The sequence below is a fragment of the Bombina bombina genome, chromosome 3 (assembly GCF_027579735.1).
Source record: "Bombina bombina isolate aBomBom1 chromosome 3, aBomBom1.pri, whole genome shotgun sequence".
Lineage (NCBI taxonomy): Eukaryota > Metazoa > Chordata > Amphibia > Anura > Bombinatoridae > Bombina > Bombina bombina.
Window position 1 is genome coordinate 820,748,610 of NC_069501.1, and position 14,447 is coordinate 820,763,056.

The following is a 14,447-nucleotide window of genomic DNA, read 5'->3' on the forward strand; positions in this document are numbered from 1 at the left end:
AGAGAAAAAACAACTATTTCTATTAGAGGCTATAGGTTTCATCCTAAAGAAAAATTATTTCTTATTCGAAGGTGAGTTCTATGTACAGGTTGGCGGAACAGCAATGGGCACAAAGTTCGCGCCCAGCTACGCCAACCTGTACATGGGTTTCTGGGAAGATAAACACATTTGGCAAAACAATCCTTTTCTAGAAAATATTATAACTTGGTTCAGATTTATAGATGATATTGTTCTCATCTGGAAAGGGGATGAGGACAATCTGAGCCAATTTTATACATACTTGAACAACAATGACATGAATCTGAAGTTTACTGAAAAACACAGTGAAATTGAGATAGAGTTTCTAGATCTAGTGCTGTTCCATGAGGAAGGAGTAATAAAAACAAAACTCTATACTAAGGATACAGATAGCAATGGGTATATACATGCTTCCAGTGGCCATCATCCTACATGGATAAAAAATATCCCGGTAGGACAATTTGAAAGACTACGTAGGAACTGCACGAATATAGAGGATTACAAGAAGGAGTCTGATATCCTAACCCAGAAATTTATTGAGAAAGGCTACAAAACAAGATGGGTAGACACTGCATTGGACAAAATTGAAATAAAATACAAAAATAGGGAGGGTCCAAATACCAATTTGTATGCAATAGAAAGCAAAGCTAGAGATCAGCAAACTAGTTTTATATCAACCTATAATGAGGGCTCTATGGGTATAAAACGTATACTTAACAAGCACTGGTATATCTTGAAAAAAGATCAACTCCTCCGAAACAAAATAGGACTAAAACCTAATTGTATCTTTAGGAAAAATAAAAATCTTAAGACCATAGTGGCCCCTAGCCAATTAAAAGAGGTTGCAACTAAAGGTACTTGGCTTAATAAAGGCACTTTGGGTTTCTACAAATGCAATAGGCTAAATTGTGCCTCCTGTGATCATATGTATCATGGAAATAGACCAACTAAAACAGTGAACTCAACCACTAATGACAAAATATGCACTATTAATAGTCTAACGAATTGCAAAACCACATTTGTTGTATACTTGATCCAATGCGGGTGTAATCTTCAATACATAGGGAGAACCACCAGGCCCTACAAGAAAAGGTTATATGAACACATAACAAATATTAAAGAAGGCCTAAAGTCCCATAACCTATCTGACCATTATAGAAAGGTCCATAATAAAAATCCAGAATGCCTGAGAGGTACTATCCTGGAACATGTAAAAGTGGGAAATAGAGGAGGTAATAGAGAAATTTTACTTAGGCAGAGAGAGACATTCTGGATCCATACATTGGGAACCAGAACCCCGACAGGTCTAAATGTGGATATAGACATTGCGGCCTTTTTGTGAGCATAGAAGAGAGATCTATACACACTCGCCCTTTGAACAACTAACAGTAAACCCCCCTCCCTTGACCCTCCTGTCTCCCTCTGTAATATTAATTTTAGATATATATATATTACACACATCTTTTATCTATTTGATATATTTTTAATAGGCCTCCTTATCTGCTTGGTTGTAGATAGGGATGAGTGCTGCTAAACTTATTCTCTATAACTAGAATGTGATTTTAATATATTTTTATTTTGAGCTAGCTATATAAATGTATGTTTTAATGAACATTATTTTTTAAGGAATATTCTTTTTTATGCACTGAGATAGTGGTTTTAGAAATATACTGATAACACTATGTGAATTTTAAAATAACTTTTATAAATATTGATTGTACTAAATATCTATGTGATCAATATAAACAGACATTATATATTATCATATATATCTGTGTGGATTTATAGTTTTAATACACTCCCCGTTTGTATATATGTAGAAATCTACTTGTATACCCTTATAAAATGACAACCATGTAGATTGACTGCTTGGGGGGAGAAGAAGCTGTTTTCTCCTCTTGTTCATTTTGTTCACAATAGGTGATCACATTTTATGTACAGTATCCCCTACTATTTTACACTTTGTCCGGACTTTTTATAGGGTTTTGCTTATAATTGTATATAACTAATTGCTCCCTAGATAGTCCTAATATGCGCTATACATGTGTGAATAATGGGGCGGCTGACAGGGTGTTTTCAAAGTTTATTGAAATACCGTTTAACAACTTTCCCCCTTTGCTTACCATCATCTGATGGCCATGTTAATCAAATAATTAGTCAACTATATATAATATATATCATTTATACAATAGATCGCTTTCTCCTTTATCACAAATGACTTTTGACTCGCATACGATATACCGGAAGTGACGATTTGCGGGTCACAGATCCGGAGGACTCTATGCGTTCCAAAGGAAACCGGAAATGACGTATTTGGTCATACGAGCCGGTGTGAGTAATTGTATGGGAAACATTGAGGGAAAGCGTGTGTTACATCTAATTTGGTCCGCAAATACCGGAACTAAGGGGAACAATATCCGGGTAGGAAAAGGAAATAGTTTTAGGATGATTCAGAAAGCCTTAAGGATCTCACTATATAAGGTAGGATTGTATTGTATATGGTAACCTCTGATGAAGAAGGGAAGAAACTACTTTGAACCCTTGGAAACGCGTCAGATTATATACAGGGCGAAGATTGCCCCTTATGCCAACTGGCCTTTTATTGTTTGTGAACTTTTATCTGGAACAGCTACCCTATATCACTAGGACTGCACCTTATAGCTGTTGTGTATTGGGACCACTGTTATTATATGTTTTAAATACCTCTATATGCAGAGGGTTTCAAATGTGAGTTTGTATTTGTCTGTTTTAATATATATGTAATATTAATAAACTGTATTACACTATATATTTCTCTTTGACTCTTTTGCATGATTTGGGGAGACCCATTGGAAGTTCACTTCTACCAGGACACCAAGACAGGCACAAGCTCCTACCCAGAAAGAAAGTTCCTTTTGCCAGAGACTGCATATCTAAGAGGCAATACTTCTGCACAGCATTTCTGAATCATCCTTACCTCATTTGATTGAGGGCTTTTGAAGTAAGTGCATACCTTTATGGGGATCTTACTGGATTTTAAGAAGAAAACCAACCATTTCACTGTGAAAGTTATAAGTGACTGTACCTTTATAGACCTTACACAGGTCTCTATACTAGGTTTTACTGTTTAAACTTATATTTTATTCATTTTAAGGTTGTAATTGATATTTGTTGCAGCACTACACTTTGCCTTAACACTGAAGTGTTTATGTCATTATATCATTAGATTAATTGTCATATACTGAGACTCACTACCTCTCATTTTTTCACCTATTTCTAATAGCGCCATCTCTACATTCCTTTTGTAAACATATATATATATATATATATATATATATATATATATATATATATATAAAACACTGCAATATACATTCATTATTTATATATTTATTTTTATTATTATATTTATATATATATATACAATTTTTCATTTTATATTACCATCTCAAAGTGTTTATATTAAATTAAAATATACCCTCTTCAAATGCAAAAAATAAATAAATATGATTGTCCTGAAATGTATAAAAGCTAGGAAGACCCTTCCTATAAATGCCAACTATTATTATGCAAAAACTTCACAAAAGCAACTGAATTTCTGGTAAAACTTTTACCTGTAGTAAATAAACATAATGTCAGAAAAAAATGTTTATATGTTTCTTAATTAAAAATATCCTACACATTCTGTTAGTGATAAAAACAGATTACAATAAAAATAACAAAATATAGCTTACACACGTACAGATACATATAAACACAAGACACTTTTTTACTCTTCAGCACTAATTCAAACACTACTGAAAAAAAAGATCTGCATTATATTTGCATAACTAGAAGAAAGAGAGATTGTATATTAAACAGCTCTTCATTAGAAAAGGTAAAACTGAAAAATGAAAGCTTACGGAGCTAGAAGCCATTGATATAGGTGTGGTGTGAAGGGTTAATTTAACGCTTGACCCATTAAAACCATTGACTGCAGTGAGAACCTTGTAAGGCTGATCAGATGATTATTTCTGTAGGATAAGTGGTTGAAAACTGAGCTGCTCTAGCTCATGTAATCAAGGGAAATCGGCATAAAAGAGAAGATGCGGCTGAGTAAAGCCACAGCTACCTGAGATTCTATTACTTGTCGTCTTTCAAGCATAATAATGAGATTACAGTAACCCTAAACTGGCTGAGAACAGAAAGCTGGCTTCCTGTCAAGTTCATTGTGTTTCTTTTTCTTTCTTTTCTTTTTTTTTTTTTTAACAACACTCCAGATCTTGTTGCTTGATCCCTTAATAGTCATACTAAGAAACAGACTCAAAGAAATTGTTCAGGAACATGGAGGCTTGTCATATTCTGGCTTATAACCAGAGTAACACTGTCATCATCTTCATTTTCTTGCTAATGTTTATCATTTTGGTTTCTGTTTACATTGACATTTTTTTTTCTAATATATTTTCTCTCCACTTTATTCTCAGGTTTACTGTTAATTTTGAATGAGCTGTTTGTACATCTTAAATATCCTAACTCTTCTCCTAACATCATGACCTTCCTGTAGGTACATGCAAGACGTTTTGATTGCAATCATATTCTTCACTGCCTTAATTAAGAGGCACACACCAAATCTCCCATAATAAATTAAGAATTGTGAAAATAAACAAAGTAATTTATACTTGTGTGCAAACGCTTCTTGTATGAATTACTGCCTGTCTTTATCTTTCATATAGAAGGCAAATATCAATATCTTTATGCATAATACCACCTTGGCTTAGACGTCTCATTTCTTGAGGGCTGAAAAAGTTAGATAATTCATCTGGTATAAACTACTTGCAGCAGGAAATTTCATAAAAATTCCATCAGGTGTTAAGACTGACCCTATCCCTTTTTTATTTAACATTTAGAAACATAGTAGGTTTTAGAAGAAAATAGTCTTTCACAGCATGTTGCTTAGCAACTCTCGCCTGATAGTATAAAAAAACTTGTAACTTTACCTGCAAGTGTTGCAATAGGCTGGTTAATATATTTATTATTATGAATGATTTATTACTTTAAATATAATATTTCAGGATTTAATATATTTTTTATTCATATGTATAGGTACCTTTTAAATATGAAATATTAAAGTCAACCTCATTTTTAAATATCAAGATGATTTTAGTGAATATGTGTGTGTTTTTCAAATGTTTTTTAAGTTTATTTTTAATATTATTTGTAAATGCCATTCTGTCCCTTTATGCTTGGAGAGTCCGCAGAAATGTGAGTCTACTAACATCAACACATGGAAAGCTGAAAATTGTTTTAATTAGCTCAAAATAATTTGAGAAAAGTTTATACATTTTTTTCATCCGTTGAATTCAGTGGAAACTGATATCAACCTTTTGCTGTATTAATTTTGCTAGCCCAAAATGAAAAACTTGACAATCCTATAGACATAAAGGATTTTTTTTTTTTTTTAATGAATAAAGGTGCAATATCTCACTGAAGTTGTTCTGTAGGCAAAGCGGTGAGGTAGCTCAGTTGGTAAATAACCTGACTACAAAAAAGCCTGTTTGAAAGATCCAAGGTCACAGATTCAAATCCCGGCAGGGCCGACTCATCCTTCCGAGGTCGATAAAATGAGTACCATTAAAGTGGGTAATAATAACAACTATTACTATTCAGCTGCCGATTATTTAATTCCAAGAGTGAGCGCTGAAAAAGCACTTTGAATCCCACTGGGAGAAAGGCGCTATATAAATACTAGTTATTATTATTAGGTCAGTGATAAGAAGTATTCTATTATTTTGGCAATATAACGTATTTTAATTTAATTATTAAACATACTTAATCAAAAGAGTCAAGAAAATTCACATGTAGTCCATAATCCATGTCTGTGGATTATTTTTACCATTAAATCCCCTCAGTACTGAAATCCATAAACATCATGGCCTCGATCCGATATGCAGCGTCGCCCGCAAAAGCCAGCGACGCCAAATTTTGCGCTGGTTTGGTATCACATATACGGCATAACCTAGAAGTTACGCTCGTATATTTCTGTCTTCAGCCATAGTTTTTTGGCCCATAGACAGTTATACCAAACCAGTGCAGTTTGGTATCCAATATACAGCGTAAGGACTTACGTGGCGAAAATGGAGAAATCTTACTCCATTTTCACCTTGCCACAAATTGCAGGCGTAGTAAGCCTTACGCTGTGTATTGGAGCCCCGTAACTCCCTAAACTGCCTGCAAAATAAAACCTAACACTTAACGCATGCGCAATGTCTATCTACCTGTCAACCGCAATCCCCCGCCGCAATCCCTAATAAAGCGTTTAACCCCTAAACCGCAGCTCCCGGACCCCGCCGCCAGCTATATTATCTATATCACCCCCTAATCAGAGCCCCCTACACCGCCGCTAGCTACATTAAATGTTTTACCCCCTAATGTGAGACCCTTACCCCGCCACCACCTGCATTAACTATGTTACCCCCTAATATGATCCCCCTACAACGCCGCCACCTATTTAAACTATATTAACCCCTAATATGAGCTCCCTACACCGCCGCCAGCTATATTAAATGATTAACCCCTAATCTAATCCCCCTATACCGCCGCCACCTATATTAAATTATTAACCCCTAATCTAATCCCCCTATACCGCCGCCACCTATATTAAATTAATTAACCCCTAAAATACTAAAATATCCCTACCACTAAACCTAAGTCTAACTCTACAAATAGCCCTGAAAAGGGCTTTTTGCGTGGCATTACCCCAAAGTAAACAGCTCTATTGCCAGCCCTTAAAAGGGCTTTTTGCGGGGCTTTGCCCCAAAGTAATCAGCTCTTTTACCAGCCCTTAAAAGGGCTTTTTGTGGGGCATTGTCACAAAGTAATCAGCTCTTTTGCCTCTAATCTAAATCCCCCCACACCGCCGCCACCTATAATAAATGTATTACCGCCTAATCTAATCCCCCTACACCGCCGCCACCTATATTAACTATATTAACCCTAATTATATTAGGGTTAATATAGTTATTATATTATATATATTAACTATATTAAACCTAATTATATTAGGGTTAATATAGTTAATATAGTTATTATATTATATAAATATATATATATATATATATATATATATATATATATATATATATATATATATATATATATATATATATATATATATATATATATATATATATATTAAGTATAATAACCCTATCTAACTCTAACACTCCTAACTAAATTCTTATTAAAATAAATCTAATTAATATTAATATTATTAATTAAAATATTCATATTTAAATCTAAATACTTACCTATAAAATAAACCCTAAGATAGCTACAATATAATTAATAATTACATTGTAGCTATTTTAGGGTTTATATTTATTTTACAGTTAACTTGGTATTTATTTTAACTAGGTACAATAGCTATTAAATAGTTAATAACTATTTAATAGCTACCTTGTTAAAATAATTACCAATTTACCTGTAAAATAAATCCTAACCTAAGTTACAAATACACCTACACTATCAATAAATTAAATAAACTACAAATATCTAAATTAAAATACAATTAAATACACTAAACTAAATTACAAAAAACAAACAAACACTAAGTTACGAAAAATAAAAAAAGATTACAAGAATTTTAAGCTAATTACACCTATTCTAAGCCCCCTAATAAAATAACAAAGCCCCCCAAAATAAAAAAATTACCCTACCCTAATCTAAATTACAAAAGTTAACAGCTCTATTACCAGCCCTTAAAAGGGCTTTTTGTGGGCCATGCCCCAAAGTAATCAGCTCTTTTGCCTGTAAAAAACCCCCACAATACCACCGCCCAACATTACAACCCACCACCCACATACCCCTACTCTAAACCCACCCAAACCCCCCTTAAAAAAACCTAACACTAAGCCCCAGAAGATCTCCCTACCTTGAGTCGTCTTCATCCAGTCGGGCCGAACTCTTCATCCAATCCGGGCGATGTCTTCATCCAAGAGGCAAAGAAGAAGTCTTCCATCCGGGCGATGTCTTCATCCAAGCGTCAAAGAAGAAGTCTTCCATCCCGGCGATGTCTTCATCCAAGCGGCAAAGAAGAGGTCCTTCATCGGGGGAAGTTTTTTTACAAGCGGCATCTTTAATTTTCTTTCTTCCGACCTCTGACGCGGAACATCCAGCTGGCCCGACGACTGAAAGAAGAATGAAGTTTCCTTTAAATGATGTCTTCCAAGATGGCGTCCCTCGAATTCCGATTGGCTGATAGGATTCTATCAGCCAATCGGAATTAAGGTAAGAAAATCTGATTGGCTGATTCAATCAGCCAATCAGATTCAAGTTCAATCCGATTGGCTGATCCAATCAGCCAATCAGATTGAGCTCGCATTCTATTGGCTGTTCCGATCAGCAAATCAGATTGAACTTGAATCTGATTGGCTGATTGAATCAGCCAATCAGATTTTCTTACCTTAATTCCGATTGGCTGATAGAATCCTATCAGCCAATCGGAATTCGAGGGACGCCATCTTGGATGACGTCATTTAAAGGAAACTTCATTCGTCTTTCAGTCGTCGGGCCAGCTGGATGTTCCGCGTCGGAGGTCGGAAGAAAGAAGATTGAAGATGCCACTTGGAGGAAAACTTCGCCCCGATGGAGGACCTCTTCTTTGCCGCTTGGATGAAGACATCGCCGGGATGGAAGACTTCTTCTTTGCCGCTTGGATGAAGACATCGCCCGGATGGAAGACTTCTTCTTTGCCGCTTGGATGAAGACATCGCCCGGATTGGATGAAGAGTTCGACCCAGCTGGGTGAAGACGACTCAAGGTAGGGAGATCTTCTGGAGCTTAGTGTTAGGTTTTTTTATGGAGGGTTTGGGTGGGTTTAGAGTAGGGGTATGTGGGTGGTGGGTTGTAATGTTGGGGGGTGGTATTGTTTTTTTTTTTTACAGGCAAAAGAGCTGATTACTTTGGCGCATGCCCCGCAAAAAGCCCTTTTAAAGGCTGGTAATAGAGCTGTTAACTTTTGTAATTTAGATTAGGGTAGGGAATTTTTTTTTATTTTGGGGGGCTTTGTTATTTTATTAGGGGGCTTAGAATAGATGTAATTAGCTTAAAATTCTTGTAATCTTTTTTATTTTTTGTAATTTAGTGGGGGGTTTTGTAATTTAGTTTAGTGTATTTAATTGTATTTTAGTTTAGATATTTGTAGTTTATTTAATTTATTGATAGTGTAGGTGTATTTGTAATTTAGGTTAGGATTTATTTTACAGGTAAATTGGTAATTATTTTAACAAGGTAGCTATTAAATAGTTATTAACTATTTAATAGCTATTGTACCTAGTTAAAATAAATACCAAGTTACCTGTAAAATAAATATAAACCCTAAAATAGCTACAATGTAATTATTAATTATATTGTAGCTATCTTAGGGTTTATTTTATAGGTAAGTATTTAGATTTAAATAGGAATATTTTAATTAATAATATTAATTAGATTTATTTTAATAAGAATTTAGTTAGGGGTGTTAGAGTTAGATAGGGTTATTATACTTAATATATATATATATATATATACAATTATAATAACTATATTAACTATATTAACCCTAATATAATTAGGGTTAATATAGTTAATATATATAATATAATAACTATATTAACTATATTAACCCTAATATAATTAGGGTTAATATAGTTAATATAGGTGGCGGCGGTGTAGGGGGATTAGATTAGGGGGTAATAAATTTATTATAGGTGGCGGCAGTGTAGGGGGATTAGATTAGGGGTTAATACATTTAATATAGGTGGCGCCGGTGTAGGGGGATTAGATTAGGGGTTAATACATTTAATATAGGTGACGGCGGTGTAGGGGGATTTAGATTAGAGGCAAAAGAGCTGATTACTTTGTGACAATGCCCCGCAAAAATCCCTTTTAAGGGCTGGTAAAAGAGCTGATTACTTTGGGGCAATGGCCCGCAAAAAGCCCCTTTAAGGGCTGGCAATAGAGCTGTTACTTTGGGGCAATGTCACGCAAAAGGCCCTTTTAAGGGCTGGTAATAGAGCTGATTACTTTAGGGGGATTAGATTAGGGGTTAATGTATTTAATATAGCTGGTGGTGGTGTAGGGGGATTAAATTAGGGGTTAATAATTTTAATATAGCTGGCGGCGGTGTAGGGGGATTTAATTAGGGGTTAATAATTATAATATAGCTGGCGGCGGGGTAGGGGGATTAGATTAGGGGTTAATAATTTTAATATAGCTGGCGGCGGGGTAGGAGCTCACATTAAGGGGTAGGTAATGTAGGTGGCGGCGGTGTAAGGGGCTCACATTGGGGGTAGTTAATGTAGGTGGTGGCGGTGTAAGGGGCTCACATTAGAGGGTAGTTAATGTAGGTGGCGGCGGGGTCCAGGAGCAGCGGTTTAGGGGTTAATGACTTTATTAGGTGCGGCGGGGTCCGGGAGCAGCGGTTTAGGGGTTAATACATTTATTATTAGGAGAGTGAGGGGGGATAGCGGATAGAGGGGTATACGTGTCGGGCTATGTTTGGGAGGCGTGTTAGACAGTACGGGAGATTCAATAACTTAGTCAGGTTTTGTAGGCGCCGGCAGTTTCTAAAGTGCCGTAAGTCACTGGCGACTCCAGAAATTTGTACTTACGCAGATTTCTGGACATCGCTAGTTTATCCGACTTTAGCAATTGCCGGCGGGGTATATTGGATAGCTTGAAATGTGAGCTGAAACTATGGGCGGCGGGGGTTCCCTCGCTTGCGCCGCAAACTACGATGTATATCGGATCGCGCCCCATAAGCCCAGTTATAAAAATGTTTCACATTCAAAGAAATAATACCCCCATGTCTTCCACGCCTCATCCTCCGTATTAATGAGATATATTTTAAAGGGACATAAAACTCTTTTCTTTTCAGGATTCATATATAAAATACAATTTTTAATAACTTTCAAATTTACTTCTATTATCAAATCTGCTTCATTCCCTTTATATACTTTGCTGAAGGAGCAGCAATGCACTACTGCTCGCTAGCTGAACACATCTTATCAGCCAGTCACAAGAGACAAATGCTGCTGCCTTACTTAACCCCTTAAACCAGAGCTTTCCAAACGTTTCATGTTGGTGACACACTTTTTACACCTACATAATTTTGCGACACAGTAATTCAGTTGTTCTAGCAAACAGGAGGTTAAACTAACTTGTTTTAAGAGATACGGACACATACATAAATGATATAATAACTAAATGTATTTACAAGTAACAGTATGTGCAAGAATTAAGAAAGTTTAATTACACCAATAGCTACTTACAATTTTAATGGGATGTATGAGGTTGATGGGATGAACACAGTTTCTGAATATTTGGTGGAATATTAAATAAAGACACTCGCAATTTATCATCAAGCATTTCTAATCTTCTACTTCCTATCCATATATCAAGATAAGGAGCAGCAATGCACAACTGGGAGCTAGCTGCAACAACAAAAAATAAACACTTTGACTTTTGACTTCAGCTCAGCATTTAAGCTGCCTCCCTCAGAGCTCTGCAAGTCGCACTGAATACTGCCTGCGCTGCAAACACACTGCTGTCCCACTCACTGACTACACATGCAGTCACGAGCCGATTGAGGAGACTACACGTGCAGTCAGGAGCCAATGTGCCGGCAATGGGAATAGCTTCAGTTCCCACTGAGCTGCGCCAATAGGTTAAGATGATCTGTGACCCACTAGGTATCAATCACGTGTCAACCATGTTATATGCGTAGCAGGTAGGCGGAAATTCGGAAACCAAAAAAAAAATGTAAAAAAAAATTTAAATTAAAAAAAATTGTGCTGAAGCAGGGACACACCTACACACTGCCGCTGACACACTAATTTGTCACGACACACAGTTTGGAAAGCACTGCCTTAAACCAACTGATACTCAATATACAAGGCTTCTCCTATAGTAATATTGTCACCTCACATATTTCTGTGTACCCCTATGGCATTCTATAGATTGTTTAAATTACTTACTTCACCATTGTTGATTTCTCAAGTTACTTATAAATCATAGAAAGTGACATCATCCCGCATAGTTGTGTAACCTAATCCTAAATGGAGCCTCACCCCTAGTTTTTTATTTTTATCTAGTTATCATTTCCCTTTAGAGAACATCATGTTACTGGGTCTATTTCTACCTACAAGTCTTATCCAAACAAAATAATTACTGATATTCTTTATATATGAATGATAAGTCTTTGTAGAATATATCCTTATAGGAGTTCAGGACACTTACCCACTAACAGTCCCACTTAACTGCATTAAAATACAAACTTTAGAGCTTATTTAAAGTAAGTGTCTATACATAGACCAGCACACTATTTTTTTTTCTTGACAATCATAAATAATCATGTAAGGTTCTCATGTAATGCCTCATGTAGTCATAATAAAATGATTTTTTAATAAATACCTGTTTAGTTTTAAATATTTCCTCCATGCTAATTCTGTCCAGCCCACCCATGCTATGCCCCCTTTGTGTATGTTTAATAGCTGTTATACAGCTCTCACCCAAAGCAACTCACAAGCAGTTCATTAAAAAGGCTATGTGCCTGCATTCAAGCTCCCTCAAGATCAGTTCTATGCAACCAGATATTGATCCTGATAAACCCATATAGAAACAACGCTGTCATAGTAAAAGCCCCATAATCACCTATAGAGGAAAGCCCTGTCATTATCTATAGTAACAGCTTTGTCATTATCTATAGTAACAGCCCTACCATTATCTATAGTAACAGCCCTCTCATTATATATAGTAACAGCTCTGTCATTATCTTCATTTACACCTCTGTAATTATATATGAAGTAACAACTCTGTCGTCATCTATAGTAACAACATTGTTATTATCTTTAGGGACAGCTCTTTCATAATCTATATTACCAGCTCTATCATTATCTATATTACCAGCCCTGTCATTATATATACTAACAGCACTTTCATTAACTTTAGTAACAGCCCTGTCATTAGCTATATTAACAACACTGTTATTATCTATAATAACAGCCCTGTCATTATCTATAGTAACAGCTCTGTCATTATCTATAGAAACAACTCTGTCATTATCTATAGTAACAGCTCTGTCATTATCTATAGTAACAGCTCTGTCATTATCTATAGTAACAGCTCTGTCATTATCTATTTTACCAGTCCTATCATTACCTATATTAACAGTCCTGTCATAATAAGTAATAGCTCTGTCATTATCTACATTAACACCTCTATAATTATATATAGTAACAACTCTGTCATTATCTATAGTAACATCACTGTCATTATGACAGCTCTCTCATTATCTATAGTAACAACTCTGTTATTATTTATAGTAACAGCTCTGTCATTATCTAAATTACCAGCCCTGTCATTATCTATAGTAACAGCCCTGTCATTATCTATAGTGGCCGCTCTGTCATTATATATAGTAACAGCTCTGTCAGTCATTATCTATAGTAACAATTCTGTCATTATATATAGTCACAGCTCTGTCATTATCTATAGTAACAGCCCTGTCATTATCTATAGTAACAGCACTGTCATTATCTACAGTAACACCTCTGTAATTATATATATTAACAGCTCTGTCGTTATCTATAGTAACAGCTCTGTCATTATCTATAGTAACAACTATTTAATTATTTATATAGTAACAGCTCTGTCGTTATCTATAGTAACAACCCTGTCATTATCTATACTAACAGCATTGTAATTATCTATAGTAACAACTCTGTAATTATATATAGTAAGAGCTCTGTCATTATCTATTGTAACAACTCTGTAATTATATATAGTAACAGCTCTGTCATTATCTATAGTAACAACCCTGTCATTATCTATACTAACAGCACTGTCATTATCTATAGTAACAACTCTATAATTATATAGTAACAGCTCTGTCATTATCTACAGCAGTGTTTCCCAACCGCGGACCTCAAGTACCCCCAACAGTCCTGGTTTTCATTATAGCTGAACTAGAGCACAGTTGAAATAATCATCTGATGGATGAGAGCAGGTTAGTAACCATGGTGTTACTGATCAGCTGATTACTTCACCTGTGCACTGGTTCAGCTATAATAAAAACCAGGCCTGTTGGGGGTACTTGAGGATCGCGGTTGGGAAACACTGATCTACAGTAACACCTCTGTAATTAAATATAGTAAAAGCTCCATCATTGTCAATATTAATAGCTCTGTTATTATCTTTAGTAACAGCATCCTGTCATAATCTATAGTAACAACTCTGTCATTACCTATAGTAACAGCTATTTCATTACCTATAGAGGCAGCCCTGACAATATCTATATTAGTACAAAAAAGAGAGAGAAGTTTAGCAGTACCCAGCACTCACAAAACACTATATAGTAACAGTATGCATTGAAAACCGGGTTGTGTAAAGAACTGGTTATTAAAACGTAACTTTTACTAATGATAGAATAAAAA